Source organism: Gekko japonicus, unplaced genomic scaffold, assembly GCF_001447785.1.
Source record: "Gekko japonicus isolate JY-2015 unplaced genomic scaffold, Gekko_japonicus_V1.1 scaffold2301, whole genome shotgun sequence".
NCBI lineage: Eukaryota > Metazoa > Chordata > Lepidosauria > Squamata > Gekkonidae > Gekko > Gekko japonicus.
In genome coordinates this window covers 136,500-150,094 of record NW_015175433.1, presented here as the reverse complement: position 1 = coordinate 150,094, position 13,595 = coordinate 136,500, and the positions used below count along the sequence as shown (strand labels likewise).

The 13,595-nt window shown below is 47.9% G+C and overlaps 1 protein-coding gene across 1 annotated transcript in view; it reads right to left on the bottom strand.

The window, feature by feature from the left end:
- EXOC2 (exocyst complex component 2) overlaps positions 1-5,235 on the bottom strand; it is a gene marked incomplete at its 3' end in the record, with an annotated part of 147,817 nt that extends 142,582 nt beyond the window's left edge. Inside the window, exon 1 of the mRNA XM_015425843.1 lies at positions 5,177-5,235. The remainder of the gene's footprint in view (positions 1-5,176) is intronic.
- Between the last annotated feature and the right edge of the window lie 8,360 nt (positions 5,236-13,595).

The window sequence follows — 13,595 nt, the reverse complement described above, 5'->3', positions numbered from 1 at the left end:
TGGCTGGAGGACGGGGTAAAAGTGCGAAAAATAAATAAATATAAATAAATAAATATACTATAAATTTAAAAAATATCCATACCGATTGATTAATCAAATACTGGGGACGAGATCCAGCCAGAGCATTTCCACAGAAGAAGTCAGTTGCGACTCGGCATTTGCCACCACCATCTATATTGTATTGTAGGGCAATGAGAGGAAAATCCTTCTGCCCAAAGAAACGCTCCACTGGACCCACACCTAAGTACTTAAATATCTTAACTGTAATGTATTTGAATTTAAAATGTAGTAATTTCCTGATCTGGACAGCCCAATCTTGTCAGATCCCAGAAGCTAAGCAGGGTCGGCCTTGGTTAGCATTTGGAAGGGTGACCTTCAAGGAATTCCAGGGTTGTGACGCAGAGGCAGGCAAAGACAAACCACCTCTGAAACGCCTCTTGCCTTAAAAGCAAGTCTAGCTCACCACCTAGCGGTGCCTAACAATAAAAGAGCTAGAACTTCCAGCTGCCAATCTTCAGATCCCCTAGCTATTCTACATACAATGCCATATGATAATTATTATTATTATAGTCTACAGCAATCATGAAGAGTTACCTGAAGGTTTAAAAATGTATATATATCTGTCAAAACAACCACCTCTGACTGTAAATCTTATTCCACCCCACCTCCCATATGCACCCAGATTTCCTTTGTGTGCGCATCTTCCCTTCGGTCTTTCCAATATGGTCAGCTTAATTTCTTCCCTGTGAAAGTTCAGAAACGAGGTCAAGCACACTCCTGATTTTCTAATAATGTTCTCTGCCCTGCCCCTCAAAAGCAGCTACTCTAGAAATAATCTAACGAGGAGGGAAGAGGGCCATGACTCAGTGGTAGAGCACCTGCTCTGCACACAAAGGTCCCAGGTTTGTTCTCCATCATCTCACGATTGTTGTTGTTGTTCAGTCGCACATTCGAGTCTGACTCTTCGCGACCCCATGGACCAGACCCCGCCAGGCCTTCCGGTCCTCCGCCGTCCTCTGAAGTTTGCTCAACTTCATGTTCGTTGCATTTATGACACTGTCTAACCATCTCATCCTTTGCCGCCCCCGTCTTCTTTGACCTTCTCACGTTATCTCACGATAACCTGGTAGTAATGTGATAAAAGTCTGCCGAGACCCTAGAAAGCAGCTGCCAGCCAGAGGAGACAATATTGCCGTTGATAGATCCATGGTCTGACTTGGTACTTCTATTTATTTGGGGGGGGGGGAATTACACTGTCTCTCTAGGAACCTGCACCGCAGAACGGGAGTAGCTGGCGTATCAGCCAAAAACAGATGAAAGACACCAGGTGCCACAGGAGAGATCTGGATCTCCAACTGCAGGCCAGGATCCAGTAGCACCCCCAGCCTCCTTCTAGGGGAGTGCAACCTCCTCAGAACAGATCGGATCAATTGTTACGGTCAATGGCCAGCACACTCAGTCGTTTTACATAAAAACATTTGAATAAGAAATATGGAATAAAACCAACAGTAGCATTCTTAAATAAAAAATCTGTTAACTATAACATAAAAATAGAGTAAAAGAGCCATAAAACTTGTGTATAATTTAGATAAAAAGATGCAAGCTTAGTCTGACCGCCATGCATTTTAAGTTCCTTGTACACCTGGGCACAAAATCTAGCCACCTGGCTAATGTTCCCTCTAAGCTGTGAGCAAAAATTCTTCTTTGTGAGCTGCTGGCATGCAAATTGTGAGCGGGCGATTTGGCTAGTTTGCTCTGGAGCCCTCCTTCCTGAGCTGAGTCAAACATCTGTGAGCTGGAGGCTAAAAAACCGTGACCTAGCTCACATTAACTCAGCTTAGAGGGAACACTGCGTGACCTGGCCCCTCCAGGACAGGCTGAATCCTCAGTCCTCTGAGCGTCTTTGACACTGTCCAGCAGCACCTTAGCATGAGGCAGTTTCATGTGTATCACGGGCAGGTTTCCCTTCTCAGTCCTTGAAAAGCTGATTGCCCTACAATACAGTATACATGGTGGTGGAAAATTCCAACAAGTCACAAGTGACTTACAGCTAGAGATGTAAAATTTCCGGAAATTTTGAAGCTCGGAAAAAAACCCGGTTTTTTCCGGGGAAAAAACGGAAATTTTCGGAAAAATTGAAAAAAATGCTACATTAGCATTTTTTTTGTCTTTTCTAGATTGAAAGTCATTCTGTTACTTTAGGAGCATAAAATATGACTATGGACATTTTTACTTGGCACGAAATTATCACAACTAGCCTATTAAAAATATAGTGTATCCAAACAATTATTACAAACAGAATACCCACCCACATGCAAAAACAAAACTGAAACCTTTTTCTTTTCTTGTGACAACAGCACCTCCTAAAGGAAGAAATGCATCTTGTTCTTGCACTGGAGAGTTCAGTTTTTAACCTAGGACTTGCTTGTCCTCAGTGCACAGAAATTAGATCAATCTGATACCATATATATATATATTAGAAATGATTTGGAAAATATTGAACACCTTGTCTAAAAATATTTTATTCATCATGTTAAAATAAAACGTTCCGTAATCAATTTTTTTTTCTTTTTTCAATTTTTCCAATTTTTTGAAAAAAAACAAAAAAGGCTTCAGGAAAAAAACAGGAAAAAAACCAGGTTTTTTTTCCAAATTTTTCCATTTATTTCCCGGGCCTTCACATCTCTAGATGGGTAGCCATGTTAGTCTGTCTGGACTGTTACAATAGCATCTTAAAGTGGTAAGACAGGAGCTTTCGTAAGCCACTGCTCACTTCTGAGCAGTGAGTGACTCAGGAAAGCTCATACCCTACCACAGATTATTGTTAGTCTTTAAGGGGTTACTGGACTCTTACTCTTTTCCGTCTCCCAAGTGGAAAAGATTGGCTAAACTTCGTTATTTCCCCAAATTTGTTAACTTTCATAAGAAGAGAAGAAGAGCCCTGACCTGGATCAGACCAGTGGTCCATCTGGTTCAGCATCCCGTCTCACACAGTGGCCAGCCGGTTCCTCTGGAGGGCCAACAAGAGGGCGTAGAGGCCGAGGCCTTCCCCTGAGGTTGTCTCCTGGCTCTGGGATTCAGAGGCTGACTGCCTCTAACTGTGGAAGTTTTCCTCAGTTATCATGGCTAGTAGTCATTGACAGACTTACCCTCCATGAATCTATACAATCCCCTTTTAAAGCTGTTTATCCCTGTGGCCATCACTACATCCTCTGGCAACAAATTCCACATTTCAATCACTCTCCTGTCTCACACAGTGGCCAGCCAGTTCCTCTGGATGGCCAACAGCAGGGCATAGAGTCTGAGGCCTTCCCCTGATGCCACCTCCTGGCTCTGAGATTCACAGGTTGACTGCCTCTGAACATGGAGGTTCCCCTCAGTCACCATGGCTAGTAGCCATTGATAGTCTTCTCCACAAGTCTATTTAATCCCCATTTAAAGCTGTTTATTCCTGTGGCCATCACAACATCCTCTGGGATTTCCATTTGCAGAATTCCTTTTCTGGGGGGTGTAAGCATCCCCACACACCCTCAGAAGAATAAAAACCGCTGGGTTTCCATTGCCTCTCCACTGCACAGGGGCAAAGTCATGGGTGGATTCAGGGGTCATTTCGTAGAAAAAGAGCTAGGGGGACTCATTAGCATAACTCATTAGCATATGCCACACCCCCTGACATCACCGGAAGTGTGTCCTCCCCACAGCCGGCGGCGACCTCCAGCGGGCACCAGCAGGGAGCTCCAGGCCCCGCCCTCCCGCACCTCACCCGGGGAGATGGCATCCCCCCGCATCCCCCCCCAAATGACCCCTGGGTGGATTGCTTTCCACAATGCCTATAACCAGGGGTCGTTTAGTAGAAAAAGAGCTAGGGGAACTCATTAGCATAACTCATTAGCATATGCCACACCCCCTGACATCACCGGAAGTGTGTCATAAGGCCACACACCCCACCCCCAACGGTCCCAGCCGCCGCCGGCCTTTCCTCCTGGCTGAATGAGGGCCGGAAGTGGGGCGGCCGGAAGCGGGGGGCGGGGCTTCGTCATGTGCCCCCGTACCTCACCTGGGGGAACTGTGATCCCCGCGATCCCCCCCTGAAATGACCTCTGCCTGGAACTATATGTTCCCCTCAATGCTCTCCCTAAGCAAGGGGTGTCAAACATGTTGCCCGGGGGCCAGATTAGGCCTGCACTGGAACTGGTCATCTCCTGCTTCCTGTTGCTGCTGCTGCATCATAGCTTACTTTACCAGACTCTCTCAATCGCTCAGCTATTACATGTTTTCCCCTGGGTCCTAGACTCAGGAATCTAAACATGAGATTTTTGTAGGTTTGCAGCTTACAGATACACACCTGAAGAGCACACTCAAGATTGCAACAACACAGACATTTTGATGCAATAATTCAGAGCAAGAGGTGTCAGTTATCAGACACTGTTAAATAAATAAAATATTGCAAGAGTGCTAATGTTTTAAGCCTGTTTTTATTTTAAGTAAAAAAAACCCTTTGTGTTTGTGTCCTTTACAAAGTTGATATCTCCGCTGCCTGGCATTACATTATATGACTCACATGGCCCGGCCCAACAAGGTCTCATTTATGTCAGATCCGGCCCTCATAACCAATGAGTTCGACACCCCTGCTCTAAGCTATGGAGCCTTGTGAGCAAAAGTTCTACTTGGTGAGCTCCTGGCATTAAAGTTGTGAGCGAGCAATTTGGCTGCTGCATCAGTTTGTTTGCTCGGGAGCCCTCCTCCCTGAGCCAAGACAAAAACGTGCGCGCCGGAGGCTAAAAAAACTGTGAGCCGGCTCACACCGACTCAGCTTAGAGGGAACACTGGCTCCCTTCAGCACCCACAACAGGAGGCAAACAAAGCAACCTCTACCTGCCCCGCACGCCCAGTCTTCTTCCAAAAACACTAATATCCGGGGGCTTTCAGGGATGCCTGGGAGATGCGAGACCCTGCAGCAGCAGCAGCATCCCGGCTGGAGAAAGGACTAAGCCAAGGCGCCACCGGGGAAGGGGGGCGAAAAACCCGTGGGGCGGCGACGCGAAACTACTCAGTGTCCCCAAGAACGCCTCTCCCCACTCCGCCTCCACCCAATAAGAGTCGCCGGCGCGAGGCCAAAGGAAACCGTCAGAAAGGAGGGGGGGAGGAGGGGGGGGGGGGGAGAAGAGTCACTCACCGGCTCAGGCGAGGATATCCCACTTTGGCATTCTCCTCCAAAGAGGTCACACACCTAGACACTGGTAGAACAAGTCCGGTTGCCCGTCGAAAGAGCGCGGCGACGCCCTCTACGAGAGGAGCGTCTCTCAGGGTGGCCTCCGAGTTGCCCCGCTTATGGCGCAGTGCGAATGGGAGCTGGAAGTCAGTCCCCGGCAGAGCTCTTGCCTTGGCTCTACCTCTATGCCCCGGCTCCCGCCCTCTTCCGTCTTAGTCAACCAGTCCGCAGAAACGATTTCTGAACGAATCGAACCCCTCTTCCCTCTCCTTCTATCGAAGCCAGAGCAATAGAGCTGGGACTGTCACATTCTCCTCTTTCCCCTGCCCTGTTGCAACACACCTTTCCCCCCCGCTGCTGGAGCATTCTTCTCATCCAACATTTTGTATTTCGAGATCTTCTTATAAAGATCTGCTCATAAACTGCTACAGCATCATCCATGTGGACTGGTTGTTGTTGTTCTTCCAACCAGATCTTTTCTTTTCTTTCTTTCTTTCTTTCTTTCTTTCTTTCTTTCTTTCTTTCTTTCTTTCTTACTTTCTTTCTTTCTTTCTTTCTCTCTCTCTCTCTCTCTCTCTCTTTCTCTCTTTCTCTCTTTCTCTCTCTGTCTCTTTCTTTCTCTCTCTCTCTCTGTTTCTCTCTCTGTCTCTCTTTCTTTCTCTCTCTCTCTGTTTCTCTCTCTTTCTTTCTTACTTTCTCTCTCTCTGTCTCTCTCTCTCTCTGTCTCTCTCTCTCTCTTTCTTTCTTTGTCTGTGGAGTCATAAGTGACTTATGGTGGCCCCCTGCGGTTTTCAAAGCAAGAGACCTTCAGAAGTGGTGCCAGGTCCCCCTGGCCACTGGCAGGGGGCATAGGGTTGCCAAATCCAGGTTGGGGAAAATTCTTGGCGGTTTGGGTAGTGTTGCCAACCTCCAGGTGCCACCTGGAGATCTCCTGCTCTTACAGTTGATTTCCAGATGACCAAGATCAGTTCCCCTGGAGAAAAGGGCTGCTTTGCAGGATGGACTCTATGGCATTATACCCGCCTGAGTTCCCTCCCCTCCCCAAACCCTGCGCTCCCCAGGCTCCACGCCCCTCCATCTCCAGGTATTTCCCAACCTAGATTTGGGGTTGTAGCCCGGAGAGGACAGCGCCATAGCGTCCCCCCGCCAAAGCATCCCTTTCCTTCGGGGGCACTGATCTCTGTAGTCTGGAGATGAGCTGTAATTCAGGGGGGTCTCCAGGCCCCACCTGTAGGCTGGCATCCCCAGCTGCCTCTGCATCGCCACCCTGGATTTTCTCGGTGGTCTGTCTCCCATCCAAATACTAACCAGGGCTGATCCTGTGAAGCTTCCTAGATCTGATGCGATCAGGCCAGCCAGGCAGGCGACAGCCTTGAAGTGTTTGAAATCACTGCGTGAGAAAATGCTGCTGTTTTTCACACCACACCAGTGCTATGCTCTGTGCTTCGTTTCTAAGAGGAGAGGTTAATTCGGGTTGCCAACTCCGTGCTGGGAAATTCCTGGAGATTTGTGGGCAGAGGCTGGGGAGAGCAGAGTTTGGGGAGGAGAGGGAGCTCAGCTCTGGCTTGGGAAATGCCTGGAGATTTTGGGGGTGGAGCCCGGGAAGGTGGGGTTTGGGGAGAGGAGGGACCTCAGCAGGGTATAATGCCACAGAGTCCACCCTCCAAAGCAGCCATTTTCTTCAGGAGAACTGATCTTGGTCATTTGGAGATCAATTGTAAGAGCATAAGGACATTAGAGAAGCCAATGCTGGATCAGGCCAATGGCCCATCCAGTCCAACACTCTTGTCACACGGTGGCCAAAAATAGTAGGTGCCATCAGGAGGTCCACCAGTAGGAGCAGGAGATCCCCAGATTCCCCCCGAAGATTGGCAAGCCTAAATGGGTCAGGCTACTGCTTGCACCCAAATTTAAATAATTTATTTGCTGATAAAGCGTATTATAGTCTTATGGTAATGAAAGGGAGGCATGTTTTAATATTTGTATTCAGTCTATTAAATTATTGCATAGAAATGGCTAAGTGTGGACCTGTCAGCTCGGCCACTGCCATAGCTGGTGGAGGGAGGAGGTGATGGATGGAGTCTGTTGCTGTAATGGAATCTTAACTTTCTTTCTGTCCTGGCTCCTCTTATCTGCTAGTCTGAGTCAGTGACCTTGGTACCTTGTTGCTGCTTTGTCTGAGAATGTAGACCTGTTAGGTTAGGCGGGCTTTTGCTAGTTCCCTGATTGTCCCATGTCAATCAGAGGGACCCCTTTGAACTATGTATGACTCCCCATTGCACGTGCTTGCAATCAGTTCTAATGGAGTATGTATGCACAGACAACCTGCCTGCCTTTACTGTACTCCATAAACTTCACTCTTTTGAATGGGAGTTGTTGGGAACTGATTGCTGTGAGACTCTGACAGGAACAGGGTTATTTTCTATGTGTCCTTTAAACTGTAAATTGTTATGTGTGGCACATAGGACAAAATGGAAGTAAATCATTGAACTAATAGTTTAACGCCGAAGAATAGATTCTTTTGAACTATGGTGCTGGAGAAGGCTCTTGAGAGTCCCTTGGACTGCAAGAAGATCAAATCAGTCAATCCTAAAAGAAATCAACCCTGACTGTTTCCTGGAAGGCCAGATGATGAAACTGAAGCTCAAATACTTTGGCCACCCAATGAGAAGGGAGCACTCACTGGAGAAGACCCTGATGCTGGGAAAGATTGAAGAGTCGGACTCGACTGTGCGACTGAACAACAAAATAGTTTAATTAAATGACAGTAACAGTCCATTTGAGCATGACTATTAATGAAGAAAACAACACTGAAAACAACAGTTATTTAACACGAAAATGTAAGAGAATGTGATCAAGTAGCCAAGAGGGCTATAATTCCACAAGAAGTTATGTTTAGGGTTGTTGTGTTTTTAAAAGAGGGATTTAAGAACCAGTTCCCAAAAATATACAGTAGCACTGGTTTCAGGCCAAGCTTTTGTGGCGCTGCAGTCTTTTAACTATCCATACAGGCCACACAAGTTTAGTACTAGGATGATGGCCAATGTTAACTGTATGAGGGGAGACACGGAGAGAGAAAGATTGGATATTGTTTGGGCGATCAGGTGTTGAATGTTAAACAATACTTATTTGTGTAGAGAATTTACACACCCCCTCTCCAGAACCTGTTCAAGGCGACTGAAAACAAAAATAGTAAAATGCCAACAAGTAAATAACAAGACAAGCCCTTAACAACAGATCAATAAAAACACGACAGAGCTTAAAAGAAGCATAGAACAAACAGCTGTCTAAACCAGGGGTGTCGAACTCATTTGTTATGAGGGCCAGGTCTGATATAAATGAGAACATAAATGAGAAATGAAAACATGCTTAACACATTAGCACTCCTGCAATATTTTGTTTATTTAACAGTGTCTGATAACTGACACCTCTTCCTCTGAATTATTGCATCAAAATGTCTGTGCTGTTGCAATCTTGAGTATGCTGTTCAAGTGTGTATTTGTCAGCTGAGAACCTACTTTTGATTTATTGACATTCACCACATAAATCTCATGCTCAGAGTTCTGAGTCTAGGACAGGTTAGAACATGAAATGGCTGACTGATTAAGAGAGTCTGGCGAAGCAAGCTATGATGCAGCAGCAGAACTGGGAGCAGGAGATGGACAGTTCCAGTGCGGGCCTGATAGAAGCCCTCTGGGGGCTTGATACGGCCCCCGGGCTGCATGTTTGACACCCCAGGTCTAAATTGATATTGATAAATCAATCCACAGAGACACACAGGGTTGCCAAATCCCCCTGGCCACCAGTGGAGTTTGGGGGGGGTAGGGTTGCTAGGTCCTGGTTGGGGAATTCCTGGAGATTTGGGAGTGGATCCTGGGGAGGAAAGGGACCTCAATGGGGTACAATACCATGGAACCCACTCTCCAAAGCATCCATGTTCTCCAGGGGAACTGATCTCTGTAGTCTGGAGATTAGCTGTAATTCCGGGGGATCCCCCGGTCCCACCTGGAGGCTGGTACCCCAAACAGACCACAAAACAGCTTAAAACACCCCCAAACTCTGGGTAAATAGAAGCTACTTGTAGAGGATTCCCATCATACAACCTGCAAGGCTGAAGACAGGCAATAGTTTGAAAGAGAGCTGAACGCGGTGTGGCCGAGGCATTATTGCTCTTGGTTTGCAAAAGCATTTATTTTATCTAGTCATCATCTTGGGTCAAACAATTTCTGGATGTCTCCAAAACCCCACAAAATCTATTTCCCAGGGACAACTGCAGAGAGCATGTGTGCGCACGCCATGGGAAACTGATGCGCCTTTATGCTCCTTAAAACGACTCTAATCTCGAAAGACAAAAGCAACACCAAAGGCTTATCCCCCCCCCCTTCCCTGCCAATTCTACTCATATAAAGACGAGGGTAAAGATTAATCAAAGGTATGCCGTCTCCTTTTGTACATGGGCGCGCGCGACTGCACTTTCCCTCAAGCGGCAGCGATTTTGAAATTGAAACGTTGCACCGCTGAGAAAGTGCCATGAAAATATAACCCTGCTGCATTCCATGAAAATAAATAAGCAAGGCCACCCAAATTTTCAATTAGTGCTCCAGCAGAATGCAGGAAATGGGCTTGAGAGCCGTCAAAGGCCGCCTTAGGCTGGGTTGCGGACACGGAACAGTGACAGGAAGGTTTGCGGCAAAGGAATACAAGGCCCAGTGTGAAGATGGCTCTTCTCCAAGGAAAACGACATGCTAATAGGTTAAGACTGATTTCCTGAAACACACAGCCCGAGTATTACAAGCTGGAATTTACGTTCTGACAAAAGGCCGAGCCTCAAAGACTTTGCTTTTCTGCTGATAGAATAACACCACAAAGTTCAAGCCGCATTATATGTTTTACGGTTTTAAGCTTCTTAAACATTCAAAGTACAAACCCGGCACATATTTTTTCGCCACCTGAAATAGCAGTCATTGGACGAGCCTTGTGAGAAATAAAGAATGTTATATTCACGGATAGAATATTTGAGTTATGGGAGAATGCCATTTTAGGTGAAACTCTGCTATGTACAGCTAAATGACCAAAACAGTAATCACAAGGGAGTCAGGGACAGGCAATTTTTTGGCCCGGGTGGTGGTGGTGGTGTTTGAATATTTTTTTCAAACTACCCCAGCTGGGGGAGGGGTGTTGTTGTTGTTGTTTTGTCAGTCGCGCAGTCGAGTCTGACTCTTCGCGACCCCATGGACCAGATCACGCCAGGCCTTCCTGTCTTCTGCCATCCTCTGAAGTTGGCTCAATTTCATGTTCGTTGCATCGATGACACTGTCTAACCATCTCATCCTTTGCTGTCCCCGTCTTCTTTGACCTTCAATCTTTCCCAGCATCAGGGTCTTCTCCAGTGAGTGCTCCCTTCTCATTTGGTGGCCAAAGTATTTGAGCTTCAGTTTCATTATCTGGCCTTCCAGGGAACAGTCAGGGTTGATTTCTTTTAGGATTGACTGATTTGATCTCCTTGCAGTCCAAGGGACTCTCAAGAGTCTTCTCCAGCACCATAGTTCAAAAGAATCTATTCTTCGGTGCTCGGCCTTCCTTATAGTCCAACTCTCACAGCCATACATGACTCCTGGGAATACCATTGCTTTGACCATGCGGACTTTTGTTGGCAGGGTGATGTTATCTGTGTTTTTATTCCAGTGTGGAGAATGCGGAAGGTCTGGACTTTGTACATTTCCATTTCTAGCCTTGCTCCTCGGATAATCCCCATCTGTTGCCCCAGATGTTCCATGACTGGAGCCACTGGATTCTTGTTCCCGCCATACTGCTACCATTCCGCTTCCCCACAGAAATGCCTGTCCCCCTGCATGTGCACGTTTCTGCAAAAGAAAAACCCACATTTTGTCTTTGGAGTAGAGGTGGATTCAATAAATGTGCGCAATAGCGTTGCCAGCTCCAAGTTGGGAAACCCCTGGGGATCTGGGGGGGGGGGCAGCTGGGGAGGGTAGAGCCCTCAGCAGGGCATAAAGCCCCCAAAGCAGCCCTTTTCTCTAGGGGAACTGAACTCTGTTGTCTGGAGGCCACTTGTAATTCGGGGAGATCTCCAGTCTCCACTGGAGATTGGCAAACCTAGTCTGCAGATGTATATACATGATATGCATCACCTTTTCTTATCTATGTTACATTTTTTCCACAGAGCCTAATGTACAACTGTGTGTGTAGAAGAAGAGCTGGGTTTTATACCCTGCCTTAAGGAGTCTCAAAGCAGCTTTCAATCACTTTCCCTTTCCTTCCCCACAACAGGCACCTTGTGAGGTCAGTGGGGCTGGGAGAGTTCTGAGAGAACTGCACCTGGAGGAAGAGAGGGAATTGAGCCTGGTTCTCCAGGTTAGAGTCCGCCGCTCTTAGACACGACACCACGACACCACGCTGGCTGTCCGCTACAGCCTGCTGGCTCCCCGTGTGTCCATGTTAACTTCCTCTGAGGCAGGTTAGTTACCGTGCAAGGAAGGGGAAGGGGTGAGAAACTGGCCCAAGGTCATTCATGACTAGGGTTGCCAGGTTCCCCCATCAATCCCGTGGGTGGATTTGGGGGGCATTCCCGCCATGCTCCCTGCTGATCAGCTGAAGCCCTTAAAATCTTTTAGTAGGGAGGGAGAGGGGTGCCATGGCTTGGGAGCAGTGCTTGGGGGCGACCAGCTGTCGGGGGGGGCAGATTAGAGCCCTCGGGAGCAGGAGAAACCCCACCCGGACCTGGGGGCCGGCGACTCTAATGCAGAGTTGGAGTTCTCTGGTTGAAGTACTGAGAGCATTCTGGTGCAGATATTGCTGGCTCTTTCGACTGGGCGAGGCAACCCATCTCAGATGGCAGATTTCAGTATTAAATGGGGCAATATGTCAGCTGTTTCTTTCTGCCCCCGGGATGCCACTGCGCTTTTCTGGTTCAGACGTATTATTGGGGAGGGTTTCCTATCTAATTGACGGTCAGCCGCTGCCTACGGACCTCATAGTGGCCAAGAAACAGCCCTTAAACCACTTCATTAAAACAGTAAAAGGAAAAAGCCTACACAACATACCATCGGCAAGCGAAAAGTATCTACACACAGCAAACCACCAAAGCGGTAAAGACAGAGGTCACTTCGGGGGGGATCATGGGGGAACGCAGTTTCCCCAGGTGAGGTGCAGGGGGCGGGGCACACGACAAAGCCCTGCCCCCTACTTCCAGCCACCCCACTTCCAGCCCTCATTCAGCCAGGAGGAGGCAGGAGAAGAGGGAGGGTAATTTGCTTCCTCCCCGCCTCTCCCCACCCTTGCCTGACTGGGGCCAGGGAGGGCCTTGGCGGGGCTTCCTCGCACTCCTGCTGGCCTTGCAGGTCCACCGCCGGGCCCCTGATGTCAGGGGGTGTGGCATATGCTAATGAATTATGCTAATGAGTTCCCCTAGCTCTTTTTCTACGAAATGACCCCTGGTAAAGACCACTTTTGCCAAAGAGTAAGTGTCAAAGCAAGCCGTCAGAATGCCTGTGGGGAAATACTGCTTTACAAGCCTGTCCGAAAAACTGATAATGAAGGTGTTTTCATATTTCTTCCGGCAGACCCTTCCTACAAGGGCAGGCAAGCAAAAGAAGAGGCTAGGGAAGGAGATGAAGACAGGCCGTCAGGATGGGTTCTCTGCCGTGAGAAGCGGGAGGTCCTTCTGTAGGGTTCCCAGGTTGTCCCCCCTCCCCCCTGTCCACTGGGGATGGGGGGATAGGGTTGCTAGACCCAAGGCAGGAAACTCCTGGAGATTTGGGGGTAGAGCCTGAGGAGGACAGGGACTTCAGTGGGGTACAAGGCCACAGAGCCCACCCTCCAAAGCAGCCATTTTTTACAGAAGGACCGCAGACTGCAGATAGTCTGCAGATGAGCTGTAATTCTGGGGGATCCCCAGTCCCACCAGGAGGTTGGCACCTCCGTCCTTCAAACACATGGGCTGCATATCATTTTTATTTATTTATTTTATTTATTTATTTACATTCGATTTATATACCGCTCCTAACCTCGAAGGGTCTCTGAGCGGTTTACATAGGGGTTCCAAATTCAGTTTTAACTTACCCAAGGCCACATAGTACATAGGGGGCGGGGCTTCCTACCAGCACCCAGGCAGCAGGGTTAGCCGATCTTATTGGCTTCTTCCAGCGGCCTCGAGTGTCGAGTTCTCCGGTGCCCTGGAGCAAGTTGAAAGATAAATATCATGGAGGAGGAGATTGGATTTACACCCCGCCCTTCACTCTGAGTCTCAGAGGGGCTTTAATGCAAAGTCTTTAATGCAAAGAACTAGCATCTTGACTTGAGCCTAGAAGGATCTAGGTTAAAAGACCTGTGAAATATGGAAGAAGAAGAAGAAGAAGAGGAGGAG